This window comes from Phocoena sinus, chromosome 10 (genome assembly GCF_008692025.1).
Source record: "Phocoena sinus isolate mPhoSin1 chromosome 10, mPhoSin1.pri, whole genome shotgun sequence".
In the NCBI taxonomy this organism is placed as follows: Eukaryota; Metazoa; Chordata; class Mammalia; order Artiodactyla; family Phocoenidae; genus Phocoena; species Phocoena sinus.
In genome coordinates, this window is record NC_045772.1 from 43,571,377 (window position 1) to 43,595,901 (window position 24,525).

General features: G+C 35.3%; 1 protein-coding gene across 4 annotated transcripts in view; it reads left to right on the forward strand.

The window, feature by feature from the left end:
- The window catches only part of KCNC2 (potassium voltage-gated channel subfamily C member 2), a 208,981-nt gene that overhangs the window by 173,018 nt on the left and 11,438 nt on the right, over positions 1-24,525 (forward strand). The gene's annotated exons all lie outside the window — the stretch shown is intronic.

Below are 24,525 nucleotides of genomic sequence, written 5' to 3' on the forward strand. Positions count from 1 at the left end.
TGCTGATTCCCTACTTAATTTCTCTTATAACTAATAAAGTAACAGATTTTTATTTAAATAGATTCTTATGACAATCCTAAAACCAAACCACTATCTTCAACTCTAAATCTATTTTTCTGTTGGCTGTTATTTTTTATGAGCCACCTTTCCTCTCAAAATGCTTACAATTTCAATAGGCAGACAAAAAACAAAAGTGCTACTATATGTGAAATTGACATAGGGAAAAGTCACTTGTCCAGAATGTTTAGGAAGAACTACAATACAAAATGGCAACTTTAATTAGGTTAAGTACCTCTAGTTTTATTTGGATTTATTGAGTTAAAGATCATCAGTTGAGAGGCATAGCAACATCTTAAGGATAATTACTACCTAGATCTAGGTAGCCTGTAAATTTATATGCTCTCTGGAATTTTAAATCATTTCCATGGTTTATTTAATAGAGGCATTTGAAAGTCATCTACTTCTGTATTTATGGAATTTTATATTCTTCCTTCTCTAAAGAGATATCTTAGTTGCATATAGTTTATATGAATAATTCACAGTCTCCTAAATTTAGGTGCAGCATTTCTAATTGTGCATTAAGCAAAGAAACAAACAAAATACTCAAAATAAGATCATTTGTACCTACTTGAAACTAATGTAATATTACATGTATAGAGGGAAAAAAAAAAAAGAAATGAGCCTGGACTCAAGCAGGTTAGATCAGACTTGTTTTTCTTCAACATAAACAGTCATTTTTGTAATGAGGGATGTATTTCTATTCCTTTGAATGGGCACCATTCTACCCACATCAGTAGAAACTGTCTTATCGAAAGATCCTAAATCCCCTAATAGTCTACAAGTTATATTTATTTGACAGTTTTGACAGATTTGTGTTTTAAAATCATGTCAGATCAAAGCCATTTCAAGATCTTTGGTTCAAAACCCTTTACTGAAATAGCATTAAAGGTCTGATTGAAACTGACAAGCAAAAGAAAATTGCAAGTTAAGGTTGTCATTCCCAGGCATCCAGCAAGTTCCAGAGAAATTTTTGTGTTCTATAAAAGAGTTCCTGAAATGCTAATCATAAAATGACCTTTTGTATATAGGACTTACTTGATTTTTCTATTGGTTTTCCCTTTTAAATATCCTGATGTTTCATATCTTTGGGTTTCCCAGATGTTATCCATTTTTAAAACTTCAGCTATGTGGGGAGATTAAGCATCTTAACACATGCACTTAATAGGACTTCCTGAAGGACATCAAGAAGGATCTTCTTGAAGGATATATTTCTGAAATATTTTTTTGTAATTATAGAAGAATAAATTTCTTTCCTTTTTACCATTCTTTGGTTTTATTTCCATAAATAACAGTTTGAATCATCTATGTTGAATCTATTTACCAGTGATTAGCATAATTTTAAACCTTAATTGAATCAAATTAGATATCACATTGTCTTGCCACAGTGCCCACAAATGTCAAGGTCACTTTAATTCTTCTCCCTTTTGATGACATGATGTCTAGTAACAGCTATGAACAGTTAGGTAACAGGGGCATCAACGGAAAGACAAAGAGAGCAATATGCAACTTCACGACCAGCTCCATGACATATTAATTCTATATCAGCTATGTTACATATATCAAGTTGACATTATTTTAAGGAATACCCCTACTGAGCTTTCATTTGAAAGAGATTTATATAAACAAAATCTCTGTATCTGGCATTCTGTTAACCAGCACCTTAGCTAACTCTCACTTGGATAGAGGGTTAATTGTTTTCATGATGACAGCCCTGAAGAATTATCAATAGAGTATTCTTAAGTGTCTGCTGAAGGACAAAAGAGGTTTAACTGGTGGAGTACACTTTTAGTAGGAAGCATAGTTCATTGTTTTCTAATTCTTTGAGGCACATATGTGCATGAGGCACATAGGATAACTTCCAATAAGAATAAGTTATGAACCTAACCATTTAAGATAACAAAGAACGTGTTGGGTTTCCTTTTGAAGTGTTTATATTAAAAACATAAATTTTTAAAAAGTGTACCAATATTTTTAGCATACTTCTTTATTCATAAACCTGGTGTGTCTAAGAAGAAGAGGGGAATGAAACATAATATTTATTAAGTGCCTCCTTAGTAAATGTTAAGGACTCTGATTTAGGTTTTGCAGGTTGTGCTGCATGTAATGGCTCCTGTCATGGGGTATAAGTGGGGATCTGAAATCCCTTCTCTCAGTCCTTAAACCATGAGACTTTGGTGAAGCACGGAAGGATTTTTAGAAATTAGTCTGCCCAGAGCCAATGTTTATTTAAATTGCTTTCAAGACATCTTATGCTAGCAGAGACCCTGGCATTATGCAGTGCCTTTTACATAGATCAGATTATTTTGAAGCTCAAATAGTAACTATATAAAGAGTATATTGTCTCTCTTCTTCAAGTGGGACACTAATGGCCAGAGTTACACAGATAGTAAATGGTGAAGATATGATTCTACTCCAGTCCTATAAAATTTATTTTCTATTATACCATGAAAGTGTGGTTAGGTACAGGAAAACCATGAGAAAGATGAAAATAAAGAACTTAGCAAAATAAATATAAGAATTAATTTGAAAAATACATCTGTTGCTAATAAAATAGACTATTAATTTTAAAACTTGTATTTTTAAAATGTAATTTTCTCCCTACATTTTTATGTCCTATGAGTACATTTTAGCACCTTAGTCTGAAAAATAAGTTTTTCAGAATACTTGTACTCTCCATTTATTTCCCACAAATGCTGTTTTAATCAGTATTTATAAAGTCATTTTCTTTTTTTTTTGCGGTACGCGGGTCTCTCACTGTTGTGGCCTTTCCCATTGCGGAGCACAGGCTCCGGACGCGCAGGCTCAGCGGCCATGGCTCACGGGTCCAGCCACTCTGTGGCATGTGGGATCTTCCCGGACCGGGGCACGAACCCGTGTCCCCTGCATCGGCAGGTGGACTGTCAACCACTGCGCCACCAGGAAAGCCCTCATTTTCTTTTAAACTAAATTAATACACAGACATCTTATAAAGGGTACATATAAATTAAATGTATTATAAATGCATTTACACATTTGTATATTATCATTTTATAATTCTGTATTTAAGAATATGTAAAGGATTTTTTTAAGTCCTATTTGTGAATATCACCTTGAGGATTGAGATAAAATGGCAATGTAGGTATCAGACTGTGTGGGAATTTTTCTCTGAAAATATTTAATTCTCCTTGAAAGAATTTGCCTTTGCAATTTTTAATATTATGCAAGTTAAAGAGTGACTATTCTTTGTCTAAAAATGTATCATAAAATATTTCTTATACTAGCAAGAAGAATAATCTTATTTATTAATATTCTTTTATTGATTAAGTGCATTTTCTTAAGTTAGCTCATAGAGCTTAGCTAATGATTGTTAAAAACCACATTTCTATACATGAATAAAGGAGCCAGAGAGAGAAGTCTCCCACTCGTGAAATTTGTTGCAGAGGAGTTTATTGTTTTCTTGATGTATAGTGGGGGCTACTGAAGTTGACTTTACAGCCTCAAAAATTGATACTCTGAGGCCCACCTGTACTCCTCTGGGTCTCCCTGAAATAGGAAAGATGCAGACAGTTTAGCTGAGGCATAGAGAAGATAACTCCTTATGGTCTTGAAGCTTCATTTATCCCCTAGGTCTGCAAGAAGCTTCTACCCAGAGGCTGAAGGTGGAAAGGAATGCTTTCCTTTTCTTGTTACACCCAATAAAGGGACTTCCTTTCCTCTTTTTCAGTATTTGGTAATAAAGAATGGTTAATTAAGCCCAGTTATGATCAGATTGGAAGAACAGAAATAAGATGTTTGTAAACCACTGAAATTTGTCCACAGTAGTCATTGTGCAACAGCCATACTGTATAATGAAATTTTGGCCCACTGGAATCATTCAACAGCAACAGTACACTAAGCCTGAGATGAAAATTGTTTTGATTTTCAGATTATATAAAAGTGAAGCTATGTTTTAGTTCTTTTGACATGTTTCAATGGTCCTTTATTTTAATTCTTGAAGATACTTTTACAGAGAAGTGTGCTTACTCCTGTATATTCAAGCTCTTCCTTTCCACTGATTTCTTTCTTTCTGCCTATTTTGAGTATTCATACTCAAAATGTCTTCTAAAAGAAGAGCAAAAACCAAGCAAAGACAAACAGACCTTGCTTTAACTCTTCCTCCCCTTCAGCGTTTTGCTTTCCTGTTATGGTGAGTTTTGTGAAGAAGAGTTAGCCCTTCTTTCTTCTATGCCAGTCTTTCCTAAACCTAGTTTGCTTCTGGGCCCAATACTCCCTTGAAAAGATTCCCATTCTGGTCACTGATTACCTCCCATTGGGGAAGTCCAAAGACCTATCTTAAGTTTTCTTTTATTTCTGCCTGATATTTGTAACTGTTAATAACACTCTGCTCCTCAAATTTTGTTCCTCCTTTGGGTTTTTGAAAATTAAACTTACCGGTACAAATATAATCATTCTGTCAGTAGACAATTCCCATAGGAGTAAAGCACACTTAATTTGTCTGGATAGCTTCACCTCTTATAATTTCTAACTTCTGCTTTCTACAAATTGACCTCATTAAATAATTCCTAACAAAATATATCTGTACATTTTGTTTGTTTCACCTCAGAAATATATCTTGAACCTATTTCCTTACTCCATCCTGATGGCTGCTGCCATGGCTTTAACCCATGCCCTTGTCTTCTCTTGCTTAGTTGTTTAGAATATACTCTAGTTAGTTTTTTTTCTCCAAATTCCTTCCTTCTTATTAATTACAATTTATTAAAAAATAAAGATTGAATATGTCACTACCGTGCTTAAAACTTTCCTTGGATACCTGTGGTGAACAGAAAAACACACAATGTTTATTATGGCATCTAAGACCATTCCCTATTTAGATCCAACTCATCACCCATCATTTACTTCACAAGTAACATGCCCCCACTTTCCATACCATGGTTTACCCCTCCAAGTATGCATAATTGACTAAACTCTACCTCAGACTTAGTAGAGTCTTTTAAAACTCTGTACCTCTTCCACTTTTTTTCCTTCCCTGGGAAGTCATTTTCCAGCTTCTTTGCTTGAGAGGTAAACACTGTGATCATCCCATTAGACCCAGTTTACTTTAGTTTAACAGAAGTTTTGTAGGGGCTCTCTATGTGCATAAGACTGAGAATATAAGAAAAAATGATTTTCTCTGCTCCGAAAGAGTTCACAGTCTGTAAGGAGAATGTGAGAGATATTGACTAATTGATAGAATATCATGGAAACCCAGGAAGGGAGTAGCTAATCAATGACACAGGGAGTTACAGTGATAGTAGCTACTACTTTTGAATATTCTCCATAGTGATGCTTTTTCAGATCTTTATATATTTAGAGCAGGTAGCTAAAGATTAGAATCTATTTTCAGTGCTGCCATAGGATTTGGGGTATGATTCTTCTTCTAACACAACTAGCCATGCAGAAGACAGTCAGGGAAAGCTTTTTAAAGGAGTAGGTGGAGTCTAATATTTTCTCCACAGTGAAGCCTTTCCATATTCCCCCAGGAAGAATTCACCTTTTCTGTCTCTCCATTCCCATAGAACTCCATTTATATCTGTCATGTTATATCATGTTATATCTGATCATGTTATATCTGATCTATCATGGGTCTTACCTATTGTAGGTGTTCAACAAGTGTTGGTTAAATGCACATATAATGAATTTCTCAAATAGGACATAATATACTACATTGTTTTATAATTTATCTGTTTACTTGTGTGTAAAATTTAAAAAATAACTGTATGTAAATACCTTGGTGAGTTAGAGACTTTGCCATAAACTATCTAGGTGACTCTGGACATGAGACCTAACTTCTTAGGCTTTTTTCATCCATAAATTGAAGAGGTTAGACAAAAAGCTTTTAAAGTTTTTTTAAAGTCTAAAATTTCCTTTTCTATCAATTTGTAACAGATAAAAACTAATTGGAATATATTTCCTTGGTATATTTAAGGTAACAATATCACTTTTAAACCACATCTTGTTAAATTTGGAAATCTTTATTTTCAATTAACTAGTAAGAACAAGAATACATAGGTCAATTCCAGGTCCCAAATATGTTAGATTTATTGAAATTAATATTTTAAGCTTATTTATTAAATGGTGAATGATTACTTAAGGAGAAAGAACACATGGCTTAAAATCAGGTCCATGTAATATAACTACATCATTCAAGTAGTAACAGAGTGCTGTTTATTTCAGTAACATTAATTGAAGGTAAGTGAGTTATTTGATTTGGATATTATCCAAATCTTTCATTTTTATATGCAAATGAATTATTTCAACTGAGTAGCATTATAGTCCAAAGGCTTAAATTATCTAGGAAATTTTAGTTTAGACAAAGGTTGTGACATTCGTATAATCCAACTTATAAGTGATCTTGCTCTGTTGAAAAAAAAAAATTACTATTTCTTCCAATGGTTTGAGGAGCACATTATAGTTTAAGCTTTGTCTTGTAGGAAAATATTAATCTTTACTGTATTAGACATCATATAAAAACAAAATTTATAACATAACCTAAGGTAAACTATACACTTTATTGTGACACATTAGACATTGGCTAACTATAAAAAATAGTGCCAAATAAATGGTAAAGAAATCAAAAAATGATAAAGATGGCTGAAAAGAAAATATTACTATAAAGTTAGGTCTTCTTGAATTATTCTTATATTTCTATAAAAGAAGAATAATGTCTTATTTTTAATAGATATTTGATATTGTGTTTTAAGATAAGATTTTGATAATATATTTCACATTTTTAAAAAATTGGTGCAAATGGGATCAATAGCAAATTGAAAACATGAATATGATTTTACTTAAGAAAGTCATGAGAAGCCTGATCAAATGCTGTTTTTGAGCAGTTATAAAAATAAAATTTAGAGAAAATGAATAACTGGCAATATCATACATATTTATAATATTATAAAATTTATAAAAACTATAAATAATTAAATTTAAGTAAAATCACATGGTTATCAATTTCTAAAAAGTTAAAATTAGGTCAAACTGGGGCTTCACCTGAGGCATACCAACACACTGAATGACTACATTTGCACAGCTGTTGGGGTCCTTTGAAGAAACTGAGCCAAAAAATATTGATTGTTACTGTTTGCATCCCTACTAGGGATTCTTTGAATACCAGTGATTCAGTCTTGTGTTACCACTGAAATCCATTTTTCAAGTACTGATAATTATATTTAATTTTGTATTTTATAATGTAAATGCTAGCTAATAAAAAAATCAAATTAGTGAATAAAGATTATTAGATGTTCAGATGGTGAAGAAATTCACTGATATTAGTTTCTCTTTTCCACCTATCTAGTTGCCTATGTTATTTGGGGAAATATACACACAATTTCACAAGTTTTATATAACTTTTGTATGATATTTGTTGGTCCTGTGCTACACACACATGTATATATAATGGAGTGTATACACTCACAATCTAAATAATGCATACCAAAAAGTTTTGCCTGGTGTAAAAGTTGTAAATGGCATACTTCAATGGAGGGTTAAGTCTGCAAAATTCAAGCATGCAACTTCAAAATTTAAAGCAAGAGAACATTTTCTGATTGGTTAAATTCAAAGTTAAAAGGCTATACACCCTGTCATAAGAAACAAACTTGGAAATGACATTTTTGAGCATAATTTCTATTGTCATTTCTAAGTCCACTTTTCAAAACATCTGCCTTATTGAAAAACAATTGCCACTGCTGACAACAGCGAGCAAAAATTCAATGGAAAGAAATTGTAATCTAATAACCACAGTAACAAAAAATTAGGCATCATTTCTGTATAATGCATACAATTTAGAGAAATATTTATTGTCTTCCTAATACAATTATGTGAAACACTTAATATATACTTCTTGGTCAGAAGAATTTAGTGTACTCAAGTTTTTTTCCAGGAAATGAAAAGTTATAATTATTTCAAGAAAAATTGGGACACCTTATTAAAATAGTCACAGCCATAACATGGAGCTGCATCGTGAAAGATAAAGGTGCTATGGGGAGGTGATATTGTTTATCTAATGTGGCTTTTTTGGCTTTACAATCTTTTAGAATCCAAAAAGAGACATTGCATATAGCACCTTAGAGTAGTAACGTAATGGAATAAAGGAGCAAAGGAGCTAATGAAATTATTCCAAAATGGAATTTAAGAGAGATTAAGTGACATACATATCAATTTTTGCTTCTCAGTATTTATCTATCTTGGAATCAGTCTAGTTTTAATAATTTAATAAAAGTTTCAAACATGATGGGAAGATTTTTTATTATATCCCCATGTTAGGAATTTATAATCAGGAAATCACTTTTATAACACCAAGAAAGTGAAAATTATGTAATTTTAGTTGTAGTGTTTCAAAGTTCATCCAAATTATTATGAATCATTTGTTGGGAAAAATAATAATTGACTGTGAAAATTAATACATTGGCAAGCTAAGGAAGTGTAGACATACTGGATTAGTCTTGCCTCTGCATCTAATTTTTCTCATCCAGCTTCTCACATGCCTGAACAGGTTTATCATAAATTGTGAAAGGATTTGTCCTGTCTCTGGTCCATATGCATGTTCTGCCAAAATGTATAAAAAGAAACTTAAGGATCTCAAACATTTTCTTGAATTTACCACCAGTGATTCAATGATTATTTATTGAATGAAGTATTTGAGGTGATTTAGTTCATGACATGACAAGTTACGGCTTATTCAGCTCTGCTCGCCCTTCCACCCTCAACCTGTCGCTAACACACTCCTATCAAGTTCCTCCTTCTTTCATTCTGGGTTTTGAAAAACATTTTTGTGTGCAGAATAATCACCCTTCCAGGCTCAGAGAAGGCAGGTGGGTGCTCTGAGATGGCTAAAAATTTGGCACCAATTCAAGCCAAATTTCTAATATATAAATTGAACATTGAATAACTTCTAATTTCCAACTTCTCATAATACTCACTTAATATGGAGTTTTCTCCATCTCATTGCACTGCCTGCAATTTTATCTTGCTTCGTGAAGATACACCCCACTATTCCTCAGTTACTCCCCACTCCTCAATCTGACTCTGCGTCCCTGCTTTCAGATCTCCTTCCCCATTGTATGTTTCCACCTTCTTAACATCTATTCTGACTCCTTCCTGTGCCTACAGCAACCTGGACCATGATGTTCTTCTCTTCTTTCACCTGGTCCCAAGAAACCCACAGTCCATTTTGAGTATGAATTAACTAATTCAGTGTTACGGACTGAATTGTGTCTCTTGCTCACCCTGCAAATTCATATGTTGAAATCCTAACTGTCAATGTGACTGTATTTGGAGACACAGCCTTTAATGGAGTAATTAAGGTTAAATGAGGCCATAAGGGTGGGGCCCTAGTCCAATAAGACTGATACCTTATTATAAGAAGAGGAAGAGATACCAGGAATGAGCACACGTAAAAGAAAGACCACGTAAGGACACAGGGAGAAGGTAGCTATCTACAAGCCAGGAAGAGTGATCTTACCAGAAACAACCTGCCTTAATCTTGGACTTCTAGCCTCCAGAACTGCAAGGAAATAAATTTCTGTTATTTTATTTAAGTCAGTGGTCCCCAACCTTTTTGGCACCAGGGACCGGTTTCGTGGAAGACAACTTTTCCAGGGACTGGGTCGGGGGATGGGGGGGGTGGGACGCTTCAGGGGGTAATGAGAATGATGTAGGGGATGGTTCAGGTAGTAATGTGAGCAGTGGGGAGCGGCAGAAGAAGCTTTGCTTGCTGGCCTGCCGCTCACCTCCTGCTGTGTGGCCCGGTTCTTAACAGGCTGCGGAGTGGTACCGGTCTGCAGCCCGTGGGTTGGGGGCCCCTGGTTTAAGTTACCTAGCCTGTGGTATTCTGTTATGGCAGCTAGACCAGACTAATAAACCCAGATTATAGTTCATTTTCCTGTCATTCTTCCACCTCCTTGCCTAAGTGAAACCTAACTTTTCCTGAGATTGCTTTTAATTAGCAGTGCCTGCTTTTGCCATGCCTTGAGAAGAAGTACTTTTCACTTTCCTCCCTGCTGCCAAGTTCAGACCATGTTTTGAAGCTTTCCTCATTTGAAGTAAAGTTGGCCCCTGTAGTTTATGCATTTAGGCCATCCCTTTTCACTGAAATTACCCACAGAATTTTTGAACCTCTTCCAATCCCTCTTGTCAACATTAGACTTTTTCACCTAGATTTCTTTTAGTAAATGCTATTCTCTGAATCAATATATGCAGAAACTCACAGTTCTTGAATTAATCATTTTCAGAACCCTTTAATTCCACTCTCCATATGTTATTTGATGGCCTTGGAGCTGTTTTATGTAAAGGCCCTGCACTCTGGGCAAAGGAAGGCTGTGGTACTTTTAAAAAATATTCCCCTAATTCTTGATATTTCTCCCTTCAAAAGGCAGTGTTTGATTTCTCCCTTTTGAATGTGGGCTGGATTTAGTGATTTGTTTCTGACAAATAGAATGTGGAGAAAGTGATGGTACATAAAGTAACTTCTGAGACTAGGTCATAAAAGACATCACCTTTCCTTCCTTGTCCTTTCTGTCTCTTGGATTCCTCACTCTGGTGTGGGCAGCTGACATGTTGTGATGTTATGAAGGCACTCAAGGAGCCCTATGGAAAGGCCCACATGGTAAGAAACTGGGGCCTTCTCTCAATAGACAGTAGGAACTTAGGTCTTCTACCAACAGACTGAGTGTGCTACCTTAGAAATAGATCTGGCAGCCCCAGTTAAACCTTAGGTGACCACAGCTGCTGGCTGAAATCTTGACTACAACCTCATGAGAGGCTCTGAGCCAGAACCCACCCAGACCCACTCTGACTGATATGAAATTGGGATAATAAATATCTGTTGTTTTAAGTTGCTGAGTTTTGGGGTAATATTCACATAGCAGTAGATAATTACAACTTTCATGTCTGGAAGCATGGGAGCAAGGAGATTAATTAGAAGACTGTAGTGATTTCTCAAAGAGATGATTGTCACTTGGATTTCAGTGAGTTAGTGAATTAGACTCTGAAGTGAGGAGGAAAGGGAGGCACCAAGATGACCTCTCAGTTTTGACTTGTGTTCCATCTACTGAGATAAAGAAGATGAAGGGAAGAACAGATTTGAGGGGAAAGAAATTTAAAAATTTGGTGAACCTACTTGACACCATGTCCAGTGACAATGACAAGAAAGCAACTGAGCAAGAATGCAGTCTAGAGCTCACCGAGGTCAGGGCTGGGGATATAAATTTGGAATCAGAAGCAAATGGATGTAGGTTTTAATCATTGGACCATATCAAGTCGCCTAAATATAGAAAGGGATCTGGAGCCAAGTTGTATGTTGTTCCATCATTTGGAGATCAAGTGGAAGAGAGGAAGTAGCAAAGAAAACTGAGAGTATTGTCCAGAGAAGTAGGGTGAAAATCAGAAGAATGTGGAAAATCATTTAGTGAGAGTGTCTCAAAGGGAGAGGACCTTTAGTGTTTACTGCTTCCGAGAGGAAAACATAAAAATATCCGTTGGAATTGGCCACTGACTTGCAACTGATGACCTCTACAAGAGCCGGCTGCTCTAATTGGAGAAATATGAATGGAAGACAGACTGAAGTGAGTGGATGGCTGACTTTTAAACATTTTGTCTCTTTCTTATTGAATGAACAATTTCTACCTTTATTTGAGGGATTTGTTTCTTTTTATGTTTCCCCCCAAATAGATTACATGCTCTTTGTACATAAGAACTTGTCGTGGTTTCTCCAGAATCTTAGGGCAGAGAGCCTTCAACTTAATAGTTGAACAAGAAATATTTATTGAATTGAATTAGACTCTTGCACAACCAACAAAATTATAGAACAGAGAAGAAAGAAAACTGTAGGTCATTAAAAACATCCCATGAAGGATTACTATAACCATTTGAGAAGGACTTTTAGGTATGGGGGTTCCTTCTCCAGTCCTAGTTCTTTCAAAAGCTTACCCTGTCCTAAAGAAATTTTCACAGTTGCAAAATCAAAATCAACAAAGCCTGTTGGATATGCAAAAACTGTTAAATGGCATTAGGTGGCTGATTTGCTTAGTACTCCTAAAATGTGTCCCTGATGCAAACAAAACAAAACAAAAATGACAAAGCAGAACAAAATAAAACAAAACCTAGATAAAATTTGGGCTGTTGCCAAATGGTTGAAGTTCTAAAAAGAAGAAATAAGGTAATAAAAAATGAGATGTTAACGAAAACCTAAAGCACAGTCACAGTTCTCTTTTCCTGATTGACTAAAACTTTTAGCACATATTTTAAAAGAAATGTTTTACCTTTAAGAGTGAAAGCAATTCAAGTTGTGAGTGTCATTTTAGAGCTTACAGCATTTTTAAGATTCTACAGTGCGGAAAAGAGATACTTTGGGTTTCTTTCTAAGTCAGCATTGTGCAAGCTCAAGAGAATATTAACTGTAGGATTTTCTAGCTCTATTAAATATTCAGAAGCTTCCCTTCTGTTGTCTCTGTATCAAGGGCAAATCCTGTAAACCTTGCTTTGGAAGCTCTGAAATGAGCTAAATAATCTGTGAAAACCACCATTTCTTTCTCTAGCTAGAAGATATATTTTTAAAAAGTATGTAAAGGAGGGCTTCCCTGGTGGTGCAGTGGTTGAGAGTCCGCCTGCTGATGCAGGGGACGTGGGTTCGTAACCCGGTCTGGGAAGATCCCACATGCCGCGGAGCAGCTGGGCCTGTGAGCCATGGCCACTGAGCCTGCGCGTCTGGAGTCTGTGCTTCGCAGCGGGAGAGGCCACAACAGTGAGAATCCCGCGTACCGCAAAATTTAAAAAGTATGTAAAGGAGGAGAACCCAGCTCATACATGTCCATTCATGCATGTTTCAGACTTTTTCAGATACTTTAGGAACAAAATGTATAGTTGACTTTGTCCAAGTAATGAACACACAATTGCTTTCTATCCTGACACCTGTTTGGTTAGTTATTTTTGCTTATGTAGAGTCAGCATTTGGTTATATCAGTTATTTTATAAGGACCTTGAAAAAGTACTATATATAAAGATCCATAAGATAAATCAGGAATAAAGCTTAGGAATTTCATTTTCCTGGCTTTGCTGCTTTTGCCCTATTGTTGAAAAAAGTTTAGCATGTGTGCGTGCATGAGTGTTTGCATGCATATATGTGTATAAAATGCTATTTATTGGAATACTGTAATATTTATTTTCTAAATATTTGTGTTCAGTAGGGTTTAAGATTCTTGTGTTGAAAAAAAGGTGAATTCAGAGAAGCAATATATGTTACAAAACAGAGAGCTTTGACCTTAGTCTCTACACCTCGGTTCACTTTTCTTTAAAATGGGATAGTGGAATCTACTGTGCAATATGTTTGCAGGATTAGAAGAGATGCAAATTATCTTTTTAGGACAGATGCCCTCACTGAATTTTACCTGTTAAAATTATTATAGCTCTTGGTTTTAGATTGTTATCTTTATTATTTTTTGGTTGCTATTTTTAAATGACAAAGGCAGTGTTGCTCTTGGCATCTTAAAACTATCCCTAGTTTTTTAAAGTATCACTTATTAATCGTATAAACTGTCATTGGTGGCATAGCCTGGAATTTCTTAGTTTTCTGATGTCTCTGAGGACAATGGACACTGAATTAGATTTGGGAGGTAGAATTAGTTAAAAACAGTATAAAACAATTGTGTAGGTACCATATTTTGCTGATTGGTTATGGATAGAAAACGTCTATGATTTAGACAGTTTTATAGTACTTGGGAATGTTTGGTATTAGCTTTCATTACTAAGCTCTTATCTTCACAATTTCAGAATTATGGTCTGGTGCTGTATTAGCTGAATAACTTTTTATATTTTCTAGAATTGGCCCGTTTTGTTTTTTCTTATAGCAAGTAGAGCCAAAAATAAAAAATTGGTAATGATCTCTATGAATAAAACTGGCTTACCGTTGTGAATGCAGTTATGTGTGTGTGTGTGTGTGTGTGTGTGCGTGCGTGCGTGTGTGTGTGTGTGACTCGTACTTTTCAGCACCCACTAGTCTGTTAATCCCTTGCAATCTGGATTCTCTCATATTTCTTCACTAAAAGTGCTTAATCGAGGGAAACTAAGGATGGCCTAATTATCTCATTCAAAAGTCCTTTCTCCATTTTTATCTTCTTTGAACTCTGCAGAAATTGGCATTGTTAATCCCTCTTCCTTGAAGCATTATCTTTCTTTTCTTATCTCTGACATTGTCTTGCTCTTGTCACTCAAACTGACAATCTGTTCCCTTATTAGTTCCCTTATTAGTCCCTTATTAGTCTTACTTTATACTTTTCTTCCTAATCTATTATGTTTGTTGTTTTCATAAGCCTTCTTAAACATCCATTTGGGGGGAGTGGTTGGGTGTAAATAAGTGAACCAAAGTTGTGTTAAACTTTATGTTTGGCGTGGCCATAGTCTTTGCTATTGTCAATATTTATTAAGCACTACTCAGTACCATTGACATAAAATAGGAATAAAAATTCCTGCTGTCACAAGCTTGTGTTCAACCAAAGGAGAAAAAATAAAATATTACAGAAATGAGGGAAGTGCTATAGTAGAGATATGAATAGGAACCTAACAAGAAAGTGCGTCATTTTGCCTTAGATTTTAGGGATTACTTTCAAAGACTAAGTGATCCCTGAGTTGAGTCTTGAATATTAAGTAGTTCTTTGCCAGTCACACAAAGCAAAGAGGTGTATTTCAGACAGAAGAACTGCATGTACAAAGGCATCATACATCATAGAAGATGGTGAGGTTCACAGCAGAAAGGTGTGTAAGGTCCACATAAAAAAATTTCTTGAATGACATATTAAGAACATTGTGTGTTATCCTGTAATTGGAAGCGATTAAACTATTTTAAGCAGATGGGTGATATAATCACATTTGTTCCCTTAAAGGATTGCTTATTCCTAGTAATCCAAGACAAGCTAATTAGAGGAAAATTAAAAGATAAGCCACTGACTTTGGGAATGGAGAGAAGGGAGAAGAATACTAACTAGAGGTATTTGAAGTCTGAGAATCTACACAATTCATTGATTCAACAGCCAAAGGTGTTGGGAAAATAAATAAGGAATCTAGGTACCAAGCTGGTTAATGGGTAAATGATGGTCAAAATAACAGAAAATAGGGCTTCCCTGGTGGTGCAGTGGTTGAGAGTCCGCCTGCCAATGCAGGGGACGCGGGTTCATGCCCCGGTGCGGGAAGATCCCACATGCCACAGAGCCATGGCCGCTGAGCCTGTGCGTCCGGAGCCCGTGCTGTGCAACGGGAGAGGCCACAACAGTGAGAGGCCCGCGTACCGCAAAAAATAATAATAATAATAACAGGAAATATAATGGAACAGGAAGATCAGATTTGAGCAGTATATTAGGCAGGTAGAGTTTGAAGTTCCTTTAAAATCTTCAATAATAAAAGGTATAATAGTGTGATGGTTAATTTCATGTGTCAGTTTGACTGGGCTAGGGATGCCCTGATAACTGGTAAAACATTATTTCTGGATGTGTCTATGAGGGTTTCTGGAAGAGATTAGCATTTGAGTCCGTCCACTTGAGTAAAGAAGATCCCCTCACCAGTGTGGGTGGGCATCGTCCACTCTGCTGAGGGCCAAAAAAACAGAAGGGTGAATTAGTTCTCTCTGCTTGAGCAGGGGCATTTATCTTCTCCTGCCCCCGAACATTGGCACTCCTGGTTCTTGGACCATCAGACTCAGACTGGGACTTACATCACTGGCTGCCCTGGTTCTGAGGCCATCAAGCTTGGACTGGGACTACACCACTGGCTTTTCTAAGCCTTCAGGGGGCAGACAGCAAATCATGGGACTTCTCAACCTTTGTAATCTTGTGAGCCAATCCCTCATAATAAATCCCTTTTTATATACTATAAATATCCTATTGATTCTGTTTCTCTGGAGAACCTGGACTAATAGAGCCATTGTTTTGATTACCTCCATATTATTTGTTAATTTACTGAGACTGAAGAACTGTATGGATTTGGAGATTATGATTATAAATCACAAAGAAAAGGTATAACCTGAAGATTGACATTTCATGCATTGATGGCAGTTGGAATTGTGGAAGTAGATGAAATTACCAGATTTCCAGAGATTTCAATATTTAAACTGTGGACGCAGATATTTCTGATTAATCCAGATTTCTGTAAATACCGAGAATTCCTTTGGTTAGAGTTCAGTTCATTCATGACAGCTTTAAAAGTGTTAATATGACAAATGCATGGTTTTTTATCTAGTAAAGCAGCTAATTGTATTGAAAATCACATTGGAGACCTTGTGATCTTGTATAGAGTCACTGTTGGGTCCTATTAGCTATATATAGAAGGGCCAGGAGATACCTATTTTCCTGGATTAGGATGTAACTCAGTGATGTGAGCAAATGTATTTTTAATAAAAAATAAATTTTTAAAAAGAATAGCATCTCTGAAAGAGAAAAAATAAAGTGAGAAGACTGACATTGTTTTACATTTTTGCAAATCTCTTTCATGTCTGACTTAATAGAAGATGGCTGGATTCTCATATCTCCTTGTGCATTCAGTCTGTTGTAATACTACATGTCATGTAGCTTCTGGAAAACTTCCCTGTAAACTGGTGTGACAATGAGAAAGGCAAAAATCATTTTAATATCATTACAAAGCTAATTTTGATTTTGTAGATCCAAACAAGGTTCTGAGGACCGCTAGAAGTCCCCAGGCCACACTTTGATAGCTGTTGATATAGTTAAATCGCTAAGGCAAACAGCATTAAGGTCGACCCTACTGGGTTTCCAATTACACAGCCAATCAATCCCCTCCCGATTTTAAATATGGCATTTCTGCATCTCCTAACGAAATTACAAGTTACACACAGGCTTTTGTTTTGTGGAATATAGAAAATTTGCCTCTGCCCTCTGGGAAGAATTTGAACTATTTGCAAGATGCCCAAGATCTTCAGGTAGGGGAGGAATTGAAACTCTAGTTTCCTCTATCCACATAAGGATACCTGTGGAGGTAGACTAGAGTGGACTGGAAGGTCCTGACACAGGCTTTGTAGCAAGGAAGAGCAGATGTCCACTAAAAAATAAATCATCTTGAGGAGGAGGGAATACTAAAGCCCTAACAAATATGTTAATCTCTTTGGGGAAGGGCCAGATCCATTGGAGCTATGCCTGGGCTTGGAGGACTCTCAGGACCCAGTTACCTTGGCACAGGTCCTCTTTATAGAAAGGATTACTGAGCAAGCATATATGGCAAAAAGAGAGCAATATATTTGAGACCGAAGCTTGGGACACTCTGTGGTGTACAGCAGAGGTGACACTGCAGGGTAGACAGCCATTCATGTCACTGGGTAGAGTGTGTTTTAACCACAGCACCACAGTGTTGAAAGAAACAGATTTATGAGTCAGTGAATCTTTGGCAGGTGTTTGAAAGCTAGTCACCTCCCTTCACCTTCAACTAATCCTCCCTTAATCTCTCTCACTTTCAACTGAGTAAAATCAAGGGTCCTTAAATAATTCATTTTGGAAAGTAATTGTTAGTCTAAAGAAAGATATACTGGGGTACATAGGGCTTAAAATGTGCCCCCCTATGTAAAATCCTAGATCATGGTGGTGTACATAATATCATTTCAAGACAAACTGAATCATTTAAAAAATAAATTTAAGACAAATTAATATATGCTAAAGTTGGAAAATTTGGTTTGGGAAGAGTTTTCAATAATTGGAATTTAGGGTATACAATTCATGTTTATGTTGTGAAATGACTATATATAATCTGTTATTCTTATGACTCAAAAGGTATAGAATTTTTCTTCAGTCTAATGAAACAGTTATAAAAATTATTTTCATGAAGTATGTTAATTGTACACTTTACATTTCATTGTGAGACTTAGAGAAGTAAAATGATATTGTATATTCATATGTGATGACTTTTAATTCTAGTTCCCTAACTTTGAATACAACAATCCATTATGATAAAACTAATATTATGTACAGGACTCTCTTGCCTGTATCTTGCAAAATTATACTTGGGTGTGAGTGGATAGGCCTTGACTGTAAACAAACAGCTAAAATTTCAATGAAATCAGTCTGTGGCATAGAAAAAAAAAATGTAGAGAGAATGGTATATATATTGAATAAAGGTACCAAAAAACATGATTGAAGATATTTATTAGGGGCCACATAAGTCTCAGTAGCCAAAAGAAATATTGGGGTATATTTTCTTGATTTACAGAATCTAAATCTTATATTGTTCTATGTCTTTTGGGCTTTTTGTCTGTTTCTATGCCTATCTATATAATATATTTGTGTCTATATTTAATCTATACCTACTGTGTATAATACACATATATCCATACATATAACACATTTTATATGTAGATATAGACATAAAACATATAACTTGTTATAAACACACACATGATTATGTACCTGTAGCTTAATCTTCTTCACTGATTTCTGAGTTTAGTAACCATGTATGTGATCAGCTTTCTTCAATCTAATTCAGTACGATAAATGCAGTTAAGTTTGTGGAACTGCTTTTAAATGGTGAAACTTGGATGAAGAGAAGTTGATTTTACCAGCTTCAGAAGAAGTCAAAGTAATTGTCAATTCTGCATGGAACCAGCAGACACTGGTCTCTAGTTTTCCCTGTTTGGTTGGCCTTTGAGGATAGACTTACTGATGAAAGAGACTTTTTCTCTCTCTAGAGACCACATTTCTGTAAACACCACCACACTTGTTAATTACGGCAAAAGTAGTACAAGGGACTTGAATACGTACATAGTTAAGAGCATCTGCTGTGTTTCAGGTGCTGTAGAAAAGAAGAAAATTTGCAAATGTATAATTTCTATGGACAAATAAAATCAGCTTAATGGTCATTGAGAATGAAGATCCAGGTTTAATCCTCTCTTGGTTATTACTTTCTTTGAATTTTGTTTTAAAATTAAACTTAAAATACATGATAAAAATTTTGTGAGAAATGGAAACTTTGCAGGCATTTATAAAATCAGTTATGATTCTCCATTAGCAACACACTCACCTGAGGCCACTCTTATACCCAGACATCACCACTGCTGAGAATATAGTGTTTCTATTTATTTGCATACACTAGTTGTACATAAAGAAAGAAATGGGATTGGACTCTGCGTATTGTTGTGCCACAGCCATTTAGAATAGAATCAAATACTTAGTATTTACTATGAGCCACCTGTTGTTGTTTAATATGTTTCAGTAGTGATCATTCTGTGTCAGTATGTATTGAACTACATCATTCTTTGCGATGCGATTTTATGACAATACCATGACTATGAATATTTACATTTTTCTGGGTCTTTTCGGGTACAAGTAATGCTTAAATTAATGCCCTACATATATCCTTGTACTTTTATATACATATTTTACCCGAGTAAATTTCTAAAAGTGGAGGTTTTGGATCAGGAGGCACTATGCGCTCTGATACTTCATCATTGGAAGTCCTTGCTCTTCTCGTGTATTGATTTCATTTAAGCTCTCGAAATACAAACTAAAAACAGGTGTACCTCATGTGGGATTGTGAAAACAAATTCCTTAGCATATATTTAAGTAACTTGTCTTAAAAATCTTCTCATAGTTTATTTCCAAGTATTAAATTATCTCATTGACTTTCATTAAAAAATAGAGGTGAATTTAATTTTTCTTCAGGTTTTTTCTCCCTTTAAGTTTTACAATGAAGGTCCATATTTCTGACTGTGAATTAATAAGAAGTGACTTTTAAAGACAGATTCCGTGTTGTGGCCAACAGAATTTTTACGTAACAAATAAATATTTTTAAAAGTGCTGCTTTACTGATTTTATAAGAACTGAGCACCTACTTCTTGTCATGGGTTAGGCCTTGTCCTTGGCTCTAAGGATAGATGTTAAATCCTTCTCTTTGAAGAACTTGTGGGCATGTAGAATCAGTAACAAAAGTGTGTGAAAATTGCTACAATATCATCAGTGATCCTGGGCTAGGGAAGCATGGAGAAGGGTCACTTAATGAGTCTTGTTCTCATTATGTTTGTAAGTTCTGGAGCTTTTGAATTAGTTATTGAGTTCAATTTTATTTATTTATTTATTTAGCTAGCTAGCTATTTATTATTGAAGTATAGTTGCTGTACAATATTATATAAGTTACAGGTGTACAATATAGTGATTCACACTTTTTTAAGTTTATACCCATTTACAATTATTATAAAATATTGCCTATATTCCCTGTATTATACAGTATATCTTTGTTGCTTAGTTTATACCCAATAGTTTGTAGTTCTTGATCCCTACCCCTATATATTGCCCCTCCCCCCTTCCTCTCCCCACTGGTAACCACTAGTCTGTTCTTTATATCTGTGAGTCCGCTTCTGTTTTTTTATATTCACTAGTTGCATTTTTTAGATTTGACATATAAGTGGTATCATATAGTATTTGTCTTTCTCTGTTTTACTTATTTCACTTAGCATAATGCCCTATAAGACCATCGATGCTGTTGCAAATGGCAAAATTTTATTCTCTTTTATGGCTGAGTAGTATTCTATTGTGTGTGTGTGTGTGTGTGTGTGTGTGTGTGTGTGTGTGTGTGTGTATCTCTGCACCACATCTTCTTTATCCATTCATCTGTTGATGGACACTTAGGTTGTTTCCATATCTTGGCAATGGTAAATAATGCTGCTATGAACATTGGGGTGCATGTATCTTTTTGAATTAATGTTTTGGGTTTTCTTTTTTTTGGATATATATCCAGGAATGGAATTGCTGAGTCATATGATAGTTCTATTTTAGTTTTTTGAGAAACCTCCACTGTTTTCCACTGCAGCTGCACCCATTTACATTCCCACCAACAATATACAAGGGTTCCCTTTTCTCCACATCCTTGCCAGCACTTGTTATTTGTGTTTTGACGGCAGCCATTCTGACAGGTGTGAGGTGATATTTCATGTGGTTTTGATTTGCATTTCCCTGATGATTAGTGATGTTGATCATCTTTTCATGTGCCTGTTACCCATCTGCATTTCCTCTTTGGAAAAATGTCTATTCAGTTTTTCTGCCCATTTTTTAATTGAGTTGTTTGTTTTTTCTATGTTGAGTTGTAGGAGTTGTTTATATATGTAAGATATTAATCCTTTATTGTTCATATCATTTGTAAGTACTTTCTCCCATTCATTAGGTCATCTTTTCGTTTTGTCAATGGTTTCCTTTGCTGTGCAAAAGCTTTTAAGTTTAATTAGGTCCCATTTGTTTATTTATGCTTTTATTTCCTTTACATTAGCATATGGATCCAAAAAGATATTGCAGTGATTTATGTCAAAGAGTGTTCTTCAATTATATCTCAATAAAACTAGAAGAAAAAAAGAATAGTTCTAATAAAAAAATTAAATGTTCTGCCTATGTTTTCCTCTAGGAGTTTCATAGTATCTGGCCTTACATTTAGGTTTTTAATCCATTCTGAGTTTATTTTTGTATATGGTGTTAGAGAATGTTAGTTGTTGAGTTCAGTTACATATATTTTAATGCTAACCTGAAAGAGAAAATGATGAAACATAAAAATATACCACACTTTCCCCCTGTTTCTCTCAGCCTATTATATATACCTGGAGATTCTACTTGAATGTTTGCTTTGAGGTTGATTGACCTAATACCTTCTATGTAGAATCTGGACTCTGAGGACTTCTACTCCATAATTGCTAATTGGAAAAAAAAAGGGAGAGAGAGAGAGTTTGGGGCACTCTATGTTGCTAAGCATGGGCACTGAGCTTATGGAGAAAAAGTAACTACTCACTGGACGCACAAGCCAATATTTTAGTAGGATATTCCCAGCCTGAAACTGCCTTGGGTGAAATATCAGTTCTGTGATTTCAGTCAACATGCTACATTTTGTCTGGAAAGCTTTCTAACATTTTAATTAGTATTTAACATGCCTCTTTTTATTTTCATTTAATGCTTGTAGGAGTCTGTGGTCTTATCACAGGGGAAAAGGAAGAGAAAGATGGCAGTATAAGTTTCTTCCCCAACTCCCTGGTAAGATACAAACTTCATTAACAGAATGAATGGAAGCTAACATTGGCAACATTTGGACCTGTGAGCCAATTCAGTTTGCTTCAGCTGTAAATTTGGCTTTTTTGCTTCAATATGCGGACTTTCATTTTTCATTTCTGTTATTTCCTTTTTCACATCATTTTTATCCTCACTAGAATATAGTCTACCTTGTTTTGTTAATTTATTCATTCTTTTATTAATTTTTCCATCCTTCTATTCATCCATCCAGCCATACTAAATACTAACTACTGTGACAGAAGCAGGAGGTACAGAAATGAATATGACATCATTCCAGTCCTTAAACAGTTCCCAGTTCAGTGAAGAGGAAAAACAAATAAAACCTTCTTTTTCCCCATTTATTTCCTTTTTAATTCTTTAAAAATATTATTCAATCTAACCTCATATTTACCCATCTCGGCTTAACTCAGTGAGTCAGGAACAAAAGAAGACATTTTCTATATCCAAGACTCTTAGATTTAAGTTCAGGTAAAGTGCACAAGTTCCTTGCTAAAGGAATCCAAATGTGGCCCTCTGGATAATTCTAGATCTTCAAGGTTTCTGGAGTCACCCTTTCATTTGATACTCAAACTAAGTTCCTAATAAACTGAGACCCTATTCTTCATTCCATGGGAAGCTCTGTCTCCCAATATCTCCAAGGACTTTATTGGGAGCTGCATTTCTCCTTATTACATTTTACTTTTATTTGTTACTCTCTTATGGTTTTGAATCTCAGTACGTATTTTGCCTCTCGTGGTTGACTGATGTCCTCTTTTTGTTCTCCCATGGTCCAATGCCTTCATTACTCAAAGCACCTTCAACACCAAGCTGTTTTGTACAACCACCTTTTGCTGAAGGCCTAACAGAGCAAGCATCATCTTAGAATTTAATATTCTCTATTGGTCTCCCAAAGTTCTGCTGCTGTACCTGTGGGGGGATTTCTCAATTGTTTGTGCTCATATTATGGGCCTCTCCTCCTTCACTTTAGAGACATTTTCCACTTCCTTCTCTTCAGAATTCAACTTCCTTCCAAGGTCCTCACTTACAGGCTGATAGAGGCCAACTTCCAATTTCCTACCATGTTATTATGAAGCATACTTTGGTCCTCAGTTACAACTCCTGTTCTAGACCATACCTAGTGTCCTAAGCCTTTATAAATAAAAAATGACCTATCTAGCTGATTTTTAAGCAAAATAATGAGGTACTTCTAAGATGAATGTTGTATATTTCCAGGAATATCAAAGTTTGTTTCCATTCTTTATACTCTTTTTAGTTTCCGATTATAGTACTATCACACTCCAGCAGAGTTACAAAGTCTTTAAAAGCTAAAGATATACTGAGTTATAAAGATTACAATGAAGAATAATACAAATACAAAAATCATCATGTAGTTCTTTAAATTATGCTAATAAAAATATTTATAAATGCAAGTTCCAATGACATAAAAACAGACAATTTTTGGTTTCTAAAGTTTTGTGTCTTAGAATTGTGTATATTTAGAAACTATTCCGTTGCTTTGTTTATTCACAGGTATTTGTGTAGTTCTTTAAAGCAGATAATCTCAGGCCAAAGCTTTTTTTTTTTTAGTCTTTTTGTGTATCTCTTATGTATTTGGCGAGATCTGTAGATCTCGTCCATTGAAGATCAACCAGGGGCAAAAAAAGAGGTGGTTTCAATCTCTTCTTGAAACTTAGATCTTTTCAGTGTCATGGTTGAGACGCAGGATATTAGGGAAGAGCTTTGGGTTTGGGATATACCCTATTATTTCTAAATAATGGCCTCCCTCCACTTGACTGATGACCTCCTCCTGCTGAATAATTCATTTGTTTAGACATTCAAGGAATAGTCTCTTGGTATTCATTAAGCATGCTCAATCTAAGAGCGTTATCAGAGAGCACCAGAAATCTGCCAGCTTCTTTGAAAGCCTCTGGTGCTGACAAATGGCAACAGTGCCATTTACTAAAACAACTGGGTTTCAAGTTTTCAGATCTTTAATATTAAGAAGTATGTGATCCCAAGATAAATAAAGGTTTCAACATATTTGTATTCTACATTTGAGAGTTTGGTAGTTATGGGAACAGAATCGGGGGCAAAACTTACCAAGTTAGTGTCTCAGGTCTATCACTTTGTAATCTTATGACTTTGGAGAAGTGACAAACTCTGTGACTGTAAAAGGTGATGGTGTAGTGTTGTTATGAGTGTTGACGTGAGTTAATTACGTAAATTGCTTTGAAGAGTGTCTGGCGCTAGTAAGAACTATATAAGTGAGAGCTTTTATTATTATTCTGTATTAGTAGGTGTGTATTCATATATTATTGACCAAAGAAATGTTGAATTTAAAAAAAATCCTGCAACTTTATAACATATTACTTTAACAGTTGGAGTTCTTTTTCAGGACAGGAAGAAGACTGCCTTTTAATTTGTTCCTTAACTCTTTCTCTCT